The sequence below is a fragment of the Mauremys reevesii genome, linkage group 12 (genome assembly GCF_016161935.1).
Source record: "Mauremys reevesii isolate NIE-2019 linkage group 12, ASM1616193v1, whole genome shotgun sequence".
In the NCBI taxonomy this organism is placed as follows: Eukaryota; Metazoa; Chordata; order Testudines; family Geoemydidae; genus Mauremys; species Mauremys reevesii.
The window spans coordinates 48562416-48577492 of NC_052634.1; the positions used below are offsets into that span (position 1 = coordinate 48562416).

Sequence of the window (15077 nt, forward strand, 5' to 3'; positions counted from 1 at the left end):
GCATGCTGGTCTGTGGGTGGCCTTCAGTGGGGTTTGGCATGGCAGGGAGCAGCCTGGCTGGGTGTTTTTGTGCCTGTCTGAAGGCCGCACATAGGCATGGTTCTCCCCACCTCTTGCCCTGCCCTCGGTTGCTCTGTGGCTTTTAAGCCTTCCCTTGGAGCCGTCAGCACCAGCTGCCTCTGCTCCAGGTGCCCAGAGGAGGAGAGGGGCTGGGCTCCAGCCTGGGAAGCCTGGCCCTGGCACTGCTTCCTTTAAATGCCATGTGGGCAAGAGGAAGAGTGTGGCAGCTGCAGCTACAGGGACCAAAATTGTGGACATCAGGTGAAGCAGCAAGAAACCCAACCATCAGGTCAACCCGCAGGAATCTCAGCCAGACTGTTAAGTTCTAGGACCCCACCCTCTAGCGGCCAGCTGGACCAGAGACCCATCTCCAGTGGGCACCAATGACCCAGGAGGAGGAGAAAAAAACATCCACTCTATCTAGACAAGGAGAGGGTAGCCAAGCACATTGAGCTCTAAGGCTTTGCAGCAAACCAACATATCTGCCAGAGGTCCCACTGAAATTTGAACTCAGATTCCAGGATTCAAAGTCCTGAGTGCTGCCCATTACACCATGGGACCTGCTGCTGTTTTGTTTTTTAGACCCCTGTGACTCTCAGCTGGCTGGTTTGCACTCTGCACTTATTGCTTCCCACCAGCGGCTTCCTCTCGCAGGACTCTCTCTCCTCCTCCAGCGACTGTGGGCCTGCACGGCTGGATCCGCGGGTCCTGCCCTGAGTCTCCACATCCCCCTGCTTTGTCTCCATTCCCTTCAGGCTGCAAAAATGTCAGGGGAGGCCGCCCCTCCCTTCACTTGGTGCTCCCACTCATATCAGCCAACTGCAGCCTCATCTCCTGGAACTCGGGCAGCTGTCGCTTGACCCGGTCGTACAGTCACAGGCTGACTGGCTCCCCAGCCTGGATGCTCTTGTGGAAATCCCACAGGCGACGCTGCAGGACTTGGCACTGTTGGTTTCTTTAATGTTGTGGTGTTTGCCCGACTGCTGGAACAAAGTCACCAACTCCTCCCTCACCGACTCCCACCAATCCCCCTGGTTGCCATAGAACCCTCTGATGCTTTCCCGTTCTGCCAACACCACCAGGCCTCGCCCCCCTGCTCCTTTATCTTGCAAGCTCTGGATGTTCAGCTTCCAATATCCTCTGCTCTAGGTAGGGGACAGGGGTGGCTCCAGGCACCAGCGCAGCAAGCTGCAGAGGGCGGCCTGCCGGTCGCTGTGAGGGTGGCAGTCAGGCTGCCTGCAGGAGGTCCCCTGGTAATGCGGATTAGGTGGCATGCCTGCAGGAGCTCTGCCAGTCCCGCGGCTTCAGCGGCAATTCGGCGGTGGTTACGCCGAAGGCACAGGACCGGCAGACCTCCCACAGGCATGCCGCCGAATCCGCCTTACCAGAGGCCCTCCGGCAGGTGTTGGGATAGATCTGTATTACATTATATACTAACGTTAGATGTGTAGAAAGTGTGACTAGAAAGGAGCAGTGTGACGGTGCTGCCCGTGGGAGCCAGCTGAGATCACTCAATCAGGGTGAACTGTAAACAAAACGGGGCAGACAAACCCCAAACGCTGGTGGTTATTCCAATACTTAGATTTACCAACCAGCACAAAACAGCTTCTGTAGCACCTCACTGGTTACTCAGAGTCCAAACCACGCAGTTCCTTTGAAGTGCCCAGCCTCAGGCCTCCATCCAGACACACACGTCAGATATGATGATGATTCCTGAAAATCTGATCTCATCATATCAAAGAAAAGGTTCTTCCAATCCCAAAGGATCAGCCACATACCCAGGTCCAATTATAACTTAGATCTTACACAAAATACACACTATAGCCAATTCTTATTAACTAAGCTAAAATTTATTAAAAAAGAAAAGAGAGAGAGAGAGAGTTGGTTAAAAGATCAATCTACAGACAGACTTGAATTCAATTCTCGAGGTTCAGATGCATAGCAGAGATGAGCTTGTAGTTGCCAAAAGTCCTTTTAGAAATGGTCCAGAGGTTATAGTCCAATTTCCATATTCAGGGTGACTCCAGTCAGTGACTCGGGATCTCAATCCTTATGGCTTAAGGTTTCCCCCTGTTAAATCCCAAAGCAGATCTGAGATGAAGCAAGATCATGTCCCAGGGTTCTTTTACATTTCCAGCAGCCTTTCAGCCTGAGAAAACAACAGGCTTAACTTCTTCTCCCAAACATCCTGGCAATTAGCACAGGGTAATTTAGCCATTAAACAGCTCAGATCCAGGTTAGCACAACCTTCAAAGAGACACAGAGACAATAATACTATATCACTCAAGTATCATCATAAATGTTAATATTCCTTTTTTGATCTTTGAATTAAAACTACAGCAATAGACAAGACTTGTTTGCTGACATCACAAGCCCTGAGCAAACATCTCCCCTTCTACCTCTAACAATGCCGACTTGCATTTCAAAGCTCTGTTCATTTACAGATCTTCCTAACCAGTCCTTAAGGTTCACCCATGGGTCAGGTCAGTCAGTGAGGTGAGTTAATTAACTCTTTCTGGCCCTGTCACCTTTCAATGAAATATTATATTACACTCACAACGTCACAGGAGATCAGGACTGGGATGGCAGGGGCTGCGGGACGGGAGTGAGGGGCACCAGCAGAACTGTGAGTCTCGAGGTCAGGGCTGGGATGGCAGGGGCTGCGGATCGGGAGTGAGGGGCACCGTCAGAGCTGGAGGGAGCGCAGTGGGCTGCAGGTCGGGAGTGAGGAGCACCAGCAGAGCTGGAGGGAGCCCAGGGGGCTGTGGATCAGGAGTGGGGGCACCAGCAGAGCTGGAGGGAGCCCAGGGGGCTGTGGATCAGGAGTGAGGGGCACCAGCAGAGCTGGAGGGAGCCCAGGGGGCTGCGGATCAGGAGTGAGGGGCACCAGCAGAGCTGGAGGGAGCCCAGGGGGCTACGGGTCAGGAGTGAGGGGCACCAGCAGAGCTGTGAGTCTGGAGGTGAGGACTGGGATAGCAGGGGCTGTGGGTTGGGAGTGAGGGGCACCGTCAGAGCTGGAGGGAGCGCAGTGGGCTGCAGGTCGGGAGTGAGGAGCACCAGCAGAGCTGGAGGGAGCCCAGGGGGCTGTGGATCAGGAGTGGGGGCACCAGCAGAGCTGGAGGGAGCCCAGGGGGCTGTGGATCAGAAGTGAGGGGCACCAGCAGAGCTGGAGGGAGCCCAGGGGGCTGCGGATCAGGAGTGAGGGACACCAGCAGAGCTGGAGGGAGCCCAGGGGGCTGCGGGTCAGGAGTGAGGAGCACCAGCAGAGCTGGAGGGAGCCCAGGGGGCTACGGGTCAGGAGTGAGGGGCACCAGCAGAGCTGTGAGTCTGGAGGTGAGGACTGGGATAGCAGGGGCTGTGGGTTGGGAGTGAGGGGCACCGTCAGAGCTGGACGGAGCGCAGTGGGCTGCAGGTCGGGAGTGAGGAGCACCAGCAGAGCTGGAGGGAGCCCAGGGGGCTGTGGATCAGGAGTGGGGGCACCAGCAGAGCTGGAGGGAGCCCAGGGGGCTGTGGATCAGGAGTGAGGGGCACCAGCAGAGCTGGAGGGAGCCCAGGGGGCTGCGGATCAGGAGTGAGGGGCACCAGCAGAGCTGGAGGGAGCCCAGGGGGCTGCGGGTCAGGAGTGAGGGGCACCAGCAGAACTGTGAGTCTGGAAGTCATGGCTGGGATAGCAGGGGCTGCAGGTCGGGAGTGAGGGGCACCATCAGAGCTGGAGGGAGTGCAGGGGGCTGCGGGTCGGGAGTGAGGGGCACCAGCAGAGCTGTGAGTCTGGAAGTCAGGACTGGGATGGCAGGAGCTGCAGGTCGGGAGTGAGGGACACTGTCCGAGCTGGAGGGATCACAGGGGGCTGCGGTTCGGGAATGAGGGGCACCAGCAGAGCTGGAGGGAGCGCAGGGGGCTGCGGGTCGGGAGTGAGGGGCACCAGCAGAGCTGTGAATCTGGAGGTCAGGACTGGGATAGCAGGGGCTGCGGGTCGGGAGTGAGGGGCACCAGCAGAGCTGTGAGTCTGGAGGTCAGGACTGGAATGGCAGGGGCTGTGGGTCGGGAGTGAGGGGCACCGCCAGAGCTGGAGGGAGCGCACCAACACCTTCAGCTGGCACCTTTGCAGGGGAGGGCCCAGGCCATCTGTTGCCTGGAGACAGGGTGTCGGCCATTCTCTGTGCAGATGGCATCACACTGTCCCTCTTGGGCTCTACAACAATCACACCCCGTTATCCCACCATCTAGAGCCTTGAGAAATGCATAGGGGAAACTGAGGCACACAGACAGTATTCAGAGAAAACATTAAGCACAATCCCACTTCGTAACACCTGTATACGACCAGTTACATACTTTGAAGGGTGTAAAATAATCAAATATTGTGCTAAATACAATGATACTCCAAACTGACCACCAAATTTAAGTTGCATGTTTTTCCCCTCAGGTGAGGGTTCTGGGGTGGGGCTGGGGATGAGGGGTTCACAGTGCAGGAGCATGCTCAGTGCTGGGGGTGCAGGCTTTGGGGTGGGGCAGGGCTGAGGATGAGGAACTTGGGGTGCAGACAGGCTGCCCCAGGGCTAGGGCCAGAGAGGACTCCCCCCCACCACCACTGGCAGCAGCAAGCTCCAGGAGGGACCCTCCTGCCCCCATGGCACACACACTCTGCACATGCTCCTAGAGCCCTCTCAGGTCCAGAAAGCTCACTCCCTCCCCTACGATGGGTACTGGGTGGGGTGGGGTTGCCATCACAGGTGGCCTTCCATGTTGCTGCCCCTCACCATAACTTCACTGTGGATGGGGATGGGGCTGCCCTTGCCCAGCATGGGGCAGAAGTGGGGTAGGCAGGGTGGTGGCTATGGCGGGGAGCAGGGTGTCATAAAATTCACCCAAGCCCCAGCTGCTTAGATCTAGGAAGCCTCCTCTCCCATCCCCTGTGGCGGGTGGGTTGGTGGAGTGCTGGGGAGGGGCATTGCCTTCCCATGTGGCTTCCTGCCACCCCTGTGCAGCCTGCTGCGCCTCACTGGGGGTAGGGATGGGGCTTTCCCGTCCCCAGCGTGGGCAGGAGTGGGGCTGCAGGGTGGTGGCTGGGGGGGGACAGGGAGAGCAAGTTGTCACAAAATACACCCAAGCCCCAGCTGCTCAGGTAGGTCTATGAACCCCCTCCCCCATCTCCCCTGTGGTGGGGAGGGGCACTGCCTTCACATGTGGCTTCCTGCCTCCCTGACCCCTGCTGCAGCCTGCTGCCCCTCACCACAGCCTCACTGGGGGACGGTGGGAGGGGATGGGGCTGCCCCTCCCTTCCCCAGCATTGGGCAGGAGTGGGGGCTGGGGCAGGGGCTGGGGCAGGGGGGGAATCATAGGGTCAAACACTCACGGAAGCCCCAGCAGCTGCTAAGGTGAGTGATGTCCGTCTCCTGGCCGGAAGTCCCCTTCGCGTCTCCTCCAGGTAGGGGCAGGGGAGGGGAGGGCTGCCAAGCACGGCACGGCCCCCTCCACTCCCCTCCCGCTCCTGAGGTGCTACAGCACCAGCAGCTTGCACTGCTGTTATGCTGTAGCCCTTAGGCGGCGGCAGCAGCAGCAGCAAGGGAGAGAGACGCGCGCTGCGCGTTCTTTACGTTCAGGCAGGGAAGCTCCAGGGCGGGAGTGGGGAAGCTCCAGCCCTGGCGGCGGCGGCGGGGGGAAATGAGAGGCGGGGGCGCTCCAAGCAGGGGAGAAACCTAGCTCCAAATATTGGTGGAGCAGAACCCCTGACTGTGCATATTCCTGGGGCTTTAGCCCCAGGAGCCCATATAAGTTGGTGCCCATGGCCTCCACGAGTGCCGCACTCTGACCAGCTGAACCAGGCAAGCCACGGGAAGCTTCTCAAGGTCTTCCCCTGGTGTGGGCTTGGATGCAAAAAGCACCTGGCTGTTAATCAGCTGTTGCAAGAAGTGTGCAGAGTAGAAGTAGCGATGGGGCTGTAGCTTTCCACAGCATCTCAATTTGGGCAGCTTTCCATTCCCCTTTTCTGTGTAATGTCCCTCTCACGGGTTTCACTTGCGGAGCTGTACGACTCTGGCAGGGTGGCCATTTAGAAATCTTTTCCTTGCTTTTCTTTTTCGCCTGGCCCCAGCGTTAGGACCGTTTGGGGGTTTCAGTGTGTGTGTTTTCCCATTTGGAAGTTTGGAAGGGGAGCCGAAAGAGGCGTCTTTTTCACAAGCAAGTTGGCTTTCTGCACAGGTAGGGCCCTTGGCCGTAAAGCTTAGCTCCGTCAGTGCGTCTGCATGGGGTTCCTCCAGTGCCTCAAGAGCCCGTGCTAAACTCTCGGTGTGGGCGTTTGGCTTCCGCCAGTCAGAGTGCCGTGCCTGCGTCTTCCCAGGGCCGGCTCCCGTGAGGGGCGCATAACTTGGGAGGAAAGGGGTAGAAGAGAAAGCAAGTGAAGCTGACTTTGAGTGGTGGTGCCCCTGGGTGGAGTGGTCCTCCTACTCCTTCCTGTCGGAGGGGTGGGCTCGAGTGTGGGCTTGGGGGGTCTGGCTGTGGGCGGTGGGAGGATGGTGTCCAGGGAAGTCCCAAAGGTCACCCTGCGCCGGCGGAGTGTGAAGCCTCTCCCCTAGGTTGGGGTGCCGAGTGTTAAGCCTTCCTCTGTGGCTTGGCCTGGGGAGCGTGATCCGGCGTCGGGTACATTTGGGTGGAGCTGGCGGCCGGCAAGAATTTGGGCCATCAGGTCAACCCTCTGTGGACAATGGGGGCGAGCCGGCAGGCCTGCGATTTTGGCTTCGTGGGCAGGCAGCTCAAGCCTGGCCTCCTATGAGCCTGGAAGGCAGCCGGCCGGGCTCACCCGTCTCCTCCCCGGGCCCAAGTTCCTTTCAGGCAGCAGGTGGAGCGAGGAGCCCAGGGAGGGGAGCCCAAGGAGGTGTCCGGAGCCTCGTCCTGCCCGGTGCCCAGCAGGGCTCTTGCCCGCTCCCGGCCCACCTGGTTTTGGCCTCTGCCACCCCTAGCAGTCTGCCAAAAGAGCAGAAGTCACCCTCTCCCTCCCGCAGTGGCCAGCATGGGGCTTGAACCCATGACCTTGGCGTTATTAGCACCATGCTCTAACCAGCTGAGCTAGCCGGCCTACGGGAAGCCCTTCCTTGCCTGACCCTTTTGGAAGGAGTCACCGGCTGGCGCAGGGAACGATGTGGCCTCCGTTATCGAATGAATGGATCAAGACACCACCTGCTAAGGTAGGGGAATTAGCTCAAGTGGTAGAGCGCTCGCTTCGCATGTGAGAGGCAGCGGGATCAATGCCCGCAGTCTCCAGCGGCAAGGCAGCTGCAGGACCTTCTCTTGCCCTTCTTTTAAAAGCCATGTTCAGTCAGCCGGCTCAGCTCCTCCAGTGGCCTCCATCCCTCTCCCCCTTGGCCTCCCAAAAGGCCAGCCCTTGCGGAGCACAAAGCTCTTCCACCCCGGCCCTTCTCCCCCTTGCGCTGACTGGGAGGCTGGAGACAGCTGGGGGAAGTTAGCTCAAATGGAAGAGCAGGGGCGAAGTAGTCAGACCCAGACACACATTCTCCAGCCTGCTCTGCTCTGCTCTGCTCTGCTGGGCTGGGCTCTCGTGGGGGACCTGCACCTTTCTTTCTGAGCTCTCACTGGAGCACAATCCCTTTCCTCCTCCCTCCCTGCTAGTCTACGCCAAGCTCATTGGCCGGGAGGGAGAGCCACTCAAATACAGAATTACTCACATCCCAGGGGTCCATGAAGGGAATGAGGAGATGGGCGGGGGGGCATGCGATACCAGCTCAGCTGAGACCGTGAGACCTCGCAGCCTCCTGATCTCAGGCAGCATGGCAGCCGTGGAGCAGAGCAGAGCACGCAGACAGCTTGGAGACAGCCAAAGCGGGGAAGGGCTGCGTTGGTCTGGAAGAGGGAGTCGGTGGCTGTCTAGCCTGGCGGAGGCAGGGTCGTTTTGCTGTATGCTGGGCCAGGGGCCAGGGAGCCTGCTAGAGTTGCTGAGCTGGGCCTGCTCCTGGCTTTGCTTGGGTTAGAGGAAAGTGGTGAAGATAAGAACGGCCCTCCTGGGTGAGACCGATGGTCCATCTAGGCCACTATCCCGTCTTCTGACAGTAACCGATGCCAGGCGCTTCAGAGGCAATGGCCAGAGCAGGCAATCGTCAAGTGATCTATCCCTGTGTTGTCTTCTGAAGTTTGGTGCTTGTTTCTGGGGCTAACTCTCAGCCCAGACACACTCCAGGGAGGGAGCGTTGGTGTTTGTGCCGAGGAGCGTGGCTGGGACTCGGACCCCCTTCCCCAGCTCTGGGTAGCGCCCCCCCTCCCCATTTCAGGCTGTGTTCTGCTTAAGGCCACAGAGCCCTTGCCTTTTTTTGCCCGGTGCCTGAGAGTCAGGCCAGCTGTGGGGAATTAGCTCAAGCGGCAGAGCGCTCGCTTTGCATGCGAGAGGTAGTGGGGGGCGATGCCCGCATTCTCCAAGCCTGTCGACTAAGGGCTCCTGATGAGCGTGGTGGACGGGAGAGCCGGCCATCTGACTTTTGGCCTTGCTGCACGTAGCGGTCAGGCCGAAAAATCAAAAGCCATCCTCCCCAGGCCCACAGCCACCCAGGGGCTCCTCTGCACCATCTTGCCTGAGCCGGTGGAAGTTGAGCCTGGCACTGAGCTGATGCGCTGAGGGTTATTTGCACTGTGCGCTTCACACGGAGGTGAAAACATGGGGCACAGATCTTTGAGCACAACCCCCGTCCTGAGGAATGGGGGGGGGCTGCATAAAGAGAGACCGGCTCTCCCTGGCGGGGCTGCAGCGGCTCTTCACAGGGGCAGTCCCACTGCCAATTGGTACCAGAGTTTTGAAAGCCTCCTTTTCTGGCCAACCTGAGCACAGACACCTGCTCAGCACCCCAGGGTGCAGGCTTGAACTCCGGCAATCAGCTACACTCAGCTGCCCACCCAACAAGCGTTACACGCAGGAGCCTTCGTGCCCCGCGTGTTCAGGTCCCTCCCAGCGCCAGCTTTAAACTCCGCTGCTCAGTTCTAAGCTTTGGCCACACGGGGGCAGCCCGGAGCTCAGCCAACGCCTCCCGTTGCTGGTTGCGTTTCCCGCTCCTCGTGGCAGGTTCACACCGCGCAGGCAGATCTCTGAACCGGAGCCGAACCGTTCCCCAAATCCAGCGCTTTAGCAGCAGCTTTGCTAGGAAAGTGCTGACGTCCCCAAGTAACGTAAGAGCCAGAGCGCTGTGTCCAGGATCTTCTATCGGGCCCCTCACCGTGGTGTCTGTCAGGCACAAGGGGAAACCAGGGAAATGTTTTCATGGCGTTTAAGGGCAGAAGGGGCCATTAGCTCAGCTAGTCTGACCCCCGAATAACACAGAATTACACCATGACACACATTGATCCCACAGACCTTAGATAGATCAAAGCGTTTCAGCCCTCAGGAAGGAGGCTAAACTGGGTGCCAGAGGCAGCGAACAAGGGGCCCCCAAGGCAATGGCAGGGAATTGACGAGGTGAAATATGCCCCGATGATCCCAGCAGGCGACCCACCCCCATGCTGCAGAGGTGGGAGTCCCTGTTCCTTCTGCCCTTAAGAATCTCTGGTGGTAAGTGGGTCCCCCCAGTTCCCCAGATAAGAATCCTCCATGTGGTTTCCCTGGCTTCACCTCCAAATAAGAACATTGTGTGGAGGGAGTGGGAGGAAGGTTGTCTGGCAGATATGTAAAGGGGGACTGTGTCTCCCTGTCTGGCCCAGGCTCCTGGGAGGAAGTGATCTCAGTGTGTCTGGCTGTCTCCATTCCTCCCACCCATAAGAATCCCTGGTGTGTGGGTGCACCCTAGACCATTAAGGATCTCTGGTGGGTGGGTGTCTCTCTCCCCCTAGTCAGGATCTCTGGGGCGTGCCTGTATAAAAAGAGACTTTGACTCACCCAGGCTGGGCTGCCATCATGGAACAGACCAGGTCCTTCTGTGGAGGGTTTGCGTTCCTCCAAGGACGTGATCTCAGTGTGTGTGGGTGTCCCTGTCCCTTCAACCCTTAACAATCCCTGGTGCATGGGTGCGCTGGGCCCCATTACAATCCCCTCTGTCTTACTCCCCATGAGGGATCCGGTGGATGTGGGTGTTCTCCATGCTACTGGGGGTGTCTGGTGCCCCTGTCCCTCCTGGTTAATAGTGGAGTGTGTGGGTGTCCCCCCGCCCATTAAGGATCCGTGTTGTGTGGATGCCCCCGTTCTTCTCATTAAGAATGGTGCAACGGAGCATATGGGTGTGTCCCCCACCCCATGAACTAGCTCCCGTGTGTGGTTTCCCCTGCCTGCCCCTATCCGGGATCTGTGGGTGTCACTGTTCCGCTTTTCAAGATCCGTGTTGCAGGGGGCGTCCCTCCCCCCAAATCAGAATCCCCAGCGTGTGGGTGCTCCCATCCCCACTCCAGGCTCTGCGGGGGGGGGGGGTCTTAAAAGAGACCATGTCTCACTGTCTCACCCAGGCTACGCTGCAGGGGCTACTCACAGGCACAACCCCACTACTGATCGGCACGGGAGTTTTGACCTGCTCTGTTTCCGACCTGGGCTGGTTCACCCCTCCTTAGGCAACCTGGGGACCCCAAGCTTCCCTGGGATCACCATATTGATGCTGAACTTAGTGTGGACACCCGATCGGCACAGCCCCCTGCAGCCCAGAACTCCTGAGCTCAAGTGATCCACCAGCCTCAGCCTCCGGGATCACAGGCACCAGCCACAGAGCCCGGCTTGTTTTGCTGTCTGGCAGCTGGAGCTTTAAACTCTGCTTGTGAGCTCTGTGCCTTGGCCAGATGGGGACAGCCTGGAACTGGGAAATGCTTCTGCTCCCCCCGCCCCCGTCTCAAGTCGAGCTGCAGGCACCGCTGTCCTGCCAGGTAAGATACAGGATGTTTCAGTGCCCCCCATCCCCTGTCCAGGAGCCCAGGTGTCCGGGTACCTCTGCCCCCCATACAGAATCTTGGATGTGTGGGTGCCGTCCCTCTGCAGAGGATACCGGAGTGTGGATGCCCTTGTCCCCCCCTACAAGATCCTGAGTGTGTGGGTGCCACTCTCCCCCCCTAGAAGATCTCGGGTGCGTGGGTGGGTGCCCCTGTTCGCCCTTACAGCTTCCTTGGTGCACGGGGGCCTCCCTCCGTCCCAACTCAGGGGCCCCAGGGTGTGAGCGCTCCCATCCCCCGATACAGGCTGGGGCGGGGGAGGGGTATAACTGGGTCTCCCTGTCCTGCCCAGGCGGTGCTACAGCAGCTGTTCACAGGGGCAGCAACCCCACTGTCAACCTGCAGCTTTAACCTGCTCCAGGGGTGACCCATGCGGGTCGGGAGTGAGGGGCACCGGCAGAGCTGTGGGTGTGGAGGTCAGGACTGGGATAGCAGGGGCTGCGGGTCGGGAGTGAGGGGCACCGTCAGAGCTGGTTGACGCCTAAGGGGCTGCGGGTCGGGAGTGAGTGGCACCAGCAGCGCAGTAACTGGGGAGCTCAGCGAGGAATCAAGGGGGCTGCGGGTCGGGAGTGAGGGGCACCGTCAGAGCTGGAGGGAGCGCAGGGGGCTGCGGGTCAGGAGTGAGGGGCACCAGCAGAGCTGAGAGTCTGGAGGTCAGGACTGGGATAGCAGGGGCTGCGGGTCGGGAGTGAGGGGCACCGTCAGAGCTGGTTGACGCCTAAGGGGCTGCGGGTCGGGAGTGAGGGGCACCAGCAGAGCTCTTGGTGTGGAGATCAGGATTGGGATAGGAGGGGCTGCGGGTCGGGAGTGAGGGGCAGCAGCAGAACTGTGAGTCTGGAGGTCAGGACTGGGATAGCAGGGGCTGCGGGTCAGGAGTGAGGGGCACCACTAGAGCTGGGGGGAACCCAGGGGGCTGCGGGTCGGGAGTGAGGGGCACCGGTAGAGCTGAAGGAAGCCCAGGGGTCTGTGGGTCAGGAGTGAGGGGCACCGGCAGCACAGTGACTGGGGAGCTCTGCGGGAAGCCCAGTTGCTGCAAGTTGGGAGTGAGGGGCACCAGCAGAGCTGTGGATCTGGAGATCAGGATTGGGATAGGAGGGGCTGCGGGTCGGGAGTGAGGGGCAGCAGCAGAGCAGGAGGGAGACCAGGGGGCTGTGGGTCGGGAGTAGGGGGCAGCAGCAGAACTGTGAGTCTGGAGTCAGGACTGGGATAGCAGGGGCTGCGGGTCGGGAATGAGGGGCACCGGCAGAGCTGTGAGGCTGGAGGTCAGGACTGGGATAGTAGGGGCTGCGGGTCGGGAGTGAGGGGCACTGGCAGCGCAGTAACTGGGTAGCTCAGCGGGGAATCCAGGGGGATGCGGGTCGGGAGTGAGGGGCACCAGCAGAGCTGTGAGTCTGGAGGTCAGGACTGGGAAAGCAGTGGCTGCGGGTCGGGAGTGAGGGGCACCGTCAGAGCTGGTTGACGCCTAAGGGGCTGCGGGTCGGGAGTGAGGGGCACCAGCAGAGCTGTGGGTGTGGAGATCAGGATTGGAATAGGAGGGGCTGCGGGTCGGGAGTGAGGGGCACCGTCAGTGCTGGGGGGAACCAAGGGGCTGCGGGTCGGGAGTGAGGGGCACCAGCAGAGCTGTGGGGCTGGAGGTCAGCACTGGGATACTATCCAGCCTGATGGTAAGTGATGCCCAGCTGAGCCCATGGCCAGTACGTCCTGCTCCACCCACGACCGGGCTGGGAGTCAGGACTCCTGGTTCTTCTCCCCAGCTCTGGCAGGGCAGTGCAGGCTAGTGGTTAGAGTGGGGGTTGGGAGCCAGGGTATCCGGGTCCCACCGCTGGCTCTGGGAAGGGAGTGGGGGCCAGTCGTGGTGCCCCCCCCCCCGGCTTGAAGTTGTTTCCATCCTGTGCAGGGTTTACAGGTTTGTTCACTGGCTCTCAGCACCTCCCACTATACAAATTGTCCCAGTGCCGCTGGGTCTAGTGGTTAGAGCCGGGGAGGCCGGGAGCCAGGCAGGGGCGGTGGGTATAAGGGGCCCGGGGAGGCACCTGGCCTGTGCTCCACCCAGAGGCCCTGCTCCCACTCGTCCTCTCCCCCGCAAGGCCCCATCCTCACTTCACCCTTTCCCAAGCTCCATCGGGCCACATGGGGCCGTGGGGGGAGAGGCCGGGTGCAAACGGCAGAGAGGCAGGCGGGGGCCTTGGGGTGGGGCGAAGAGGCACAAGTGGCAGGGCCTCGGGGGAAGAGACGTGAGAGGTGGGCGGGGGGGGTCAGGGGAGTGGAACAAAGGGGTCCTGAGGGGGGCGTGTGGGCGGGGCTGAAGGGGGAGGGTGGGCGGGGTGGAGGGGGCGTGTGGGCGGGGCTTTGGCAGGAGGAGGCTGAGTGGCAGCAGGCCTTGGGGCAGGTCCACAGTCCGGGCCCGCCCAGCCTCCCCAAGTGGAGGAGTCCTGCTGCCCATGGAGCCAGGACTCCTGGGTTCTATTCCTGGCTCTCCCACAGACTCCCAATCTGAGCTGGTGCAGCCCATCTCGCCCTCCCTGGTGCCTCAGTTTCCCCCGTGTGAGGCGGGTGCCAGTGTGAACGGCTGCAGCGCCGTGGAGAATCTCGTCCCTTCTCCTGGCGGCTCCTTGGTAGCTCCTGGGGAAGCAGCCAACTGCTGCAGCCCCTGGTTCCCGCCTGGGCAGCCCGGGTGGGGTGGGATCTGGGCCATGGGAAGAAGGAATCCCCCTTCCCCACCCCACCCCGGGGACATGGGGAGGCTGGTGCTGGGGGCAGGGAGTCCTGCAGCCCTCGCAGGGGAGAAGGGCAGGTTCCCGGCTTGGCTGCTGATGGGGCGGGGTGGGGCACTGCTGGACTGGGGGCCCTCCCCTGCGGGGTGGAGATGGAGCATGGCCTGCTGGGAGCGGACGTCTCCTCTGGATGGGGAGGGTGACACTGGCCAAATTGTGGAGCCCCTGTCCCCAGACAAGGGAGGGGCCTCAGCCTTGCCGGCTCGTCTCTCTTTCACCAGGATCGGCCCAGCACCTGGCCTGGCCCAGACCCTTCCTCAGCGCCAGCAGCTGCCCATTGTGGGGAGTGGAGCGGCCGGGGTGGGGCCTCAAGCCCCGGGAGCAGGGCCGGGCACTGGGGGCAGAGGCTGCGATGGGGGAGGTGGGTTGAGAGATGTCGGGGGGTGAAGCTGGGACTCCGGGGGGGAATGGGGCAGGCTGCAGGGAGGAAGTGTGGGGGGGCCACCGGAGGGGAGCTGGGGGGCTGGGAAGCTGCGGGGGGGACACAGCCGGGGGGGGTAGTGGTGACACCGCAGGGGGGGCTGCTCAAGAGGCAGTGGGCTGGGGGGCAGGGCGGGAGCTCGGACAGGGGTGGGGGGGTCAGGCTATTGCGGGTCTCCCTGTGAATGGCACCAGGCTGCAGGGAACCCCACGGCCGGCAGCCCCCCTGCTGGGGGGTCTGGTCAGTGCAGCCCCCCCCCGCTGCACCCTGCTGGGGGGTCTGGTCAGTGCAGCCCCCCCCCGCTGCACCCTGCTGGGGGGTCTAGTCACTGCAGCCCCCCCCGATGCACCCTGCTGGGGGCTCTGGTCACTGCAGCCCCCCCCCGATGCACCCTGCTGGGGGCTCTGGTCACTGCAGCCCCCCCCCGATGCACCCTGCTGGGGGCTCTGGTCACTGCAGCCCCCCCCCGATGCACCCTGCTGGGGGGTCTAGTCACTGCAGCCCCCGCTGCACCCTGCTGGGGCTCTGGTAACTGCAGCCCCCCCGATGCACCCTGCTGGGGGCTCTGGTCACTGCAGCCCCGCTGCACCCTGCTGGGGTCTAGTCACTGCAGCGCCCCGATGCACACTGCTGGGGACTCTGGTCACCCAGCCCCGATGCACCCTGCAGGGGCTCTGGTCACTGCAGCTCCCCGATGCACACTGCTGGGGACTCTGGTCACTCCAGCCCCCCCCCGATGCACCCTGCAGGGGGCTCTGGTCCCTGCAGCTCCCGATGCACACTGCTGGGGCTCTGGTCACTGCAGCCCCGATGCACCCTGCTGGGGGCTCTGGTCACCCAGCCCCCGATGCACCCTGCTGGGGCTCTGGTCACCGCAGCCCCCCCCCCGAGGCACACTGCTGGGGGCTCTGGTCACTGCAGCC

At 61.3% G+C, this 15077-nt stretch overlaps 2 non-coding genes across 2 annotated transcripts; both read right to left on the minus strand.

Moving 5' to 3' along the window:
* Positions 1-549: 549 nt before the first annotated feature.
* Positions 550-621, minus strand: TRNAQ-UUG. Its single transcript has one exon. It is a non-coding gene; the product is annotated as a tRNA-Gln (tRNA).
* Positions 622-7058: 6437 nt separating this feature from the next.
* Positions 7059-7132, minus strand: TRNAI-AAU. Its single transcript has one exon. It is a non-coding gene; the product is annotated as a tRNA-Ile (tRNA).
* Positions 7133-15077: the final 7945 nt, after the last annotated feature.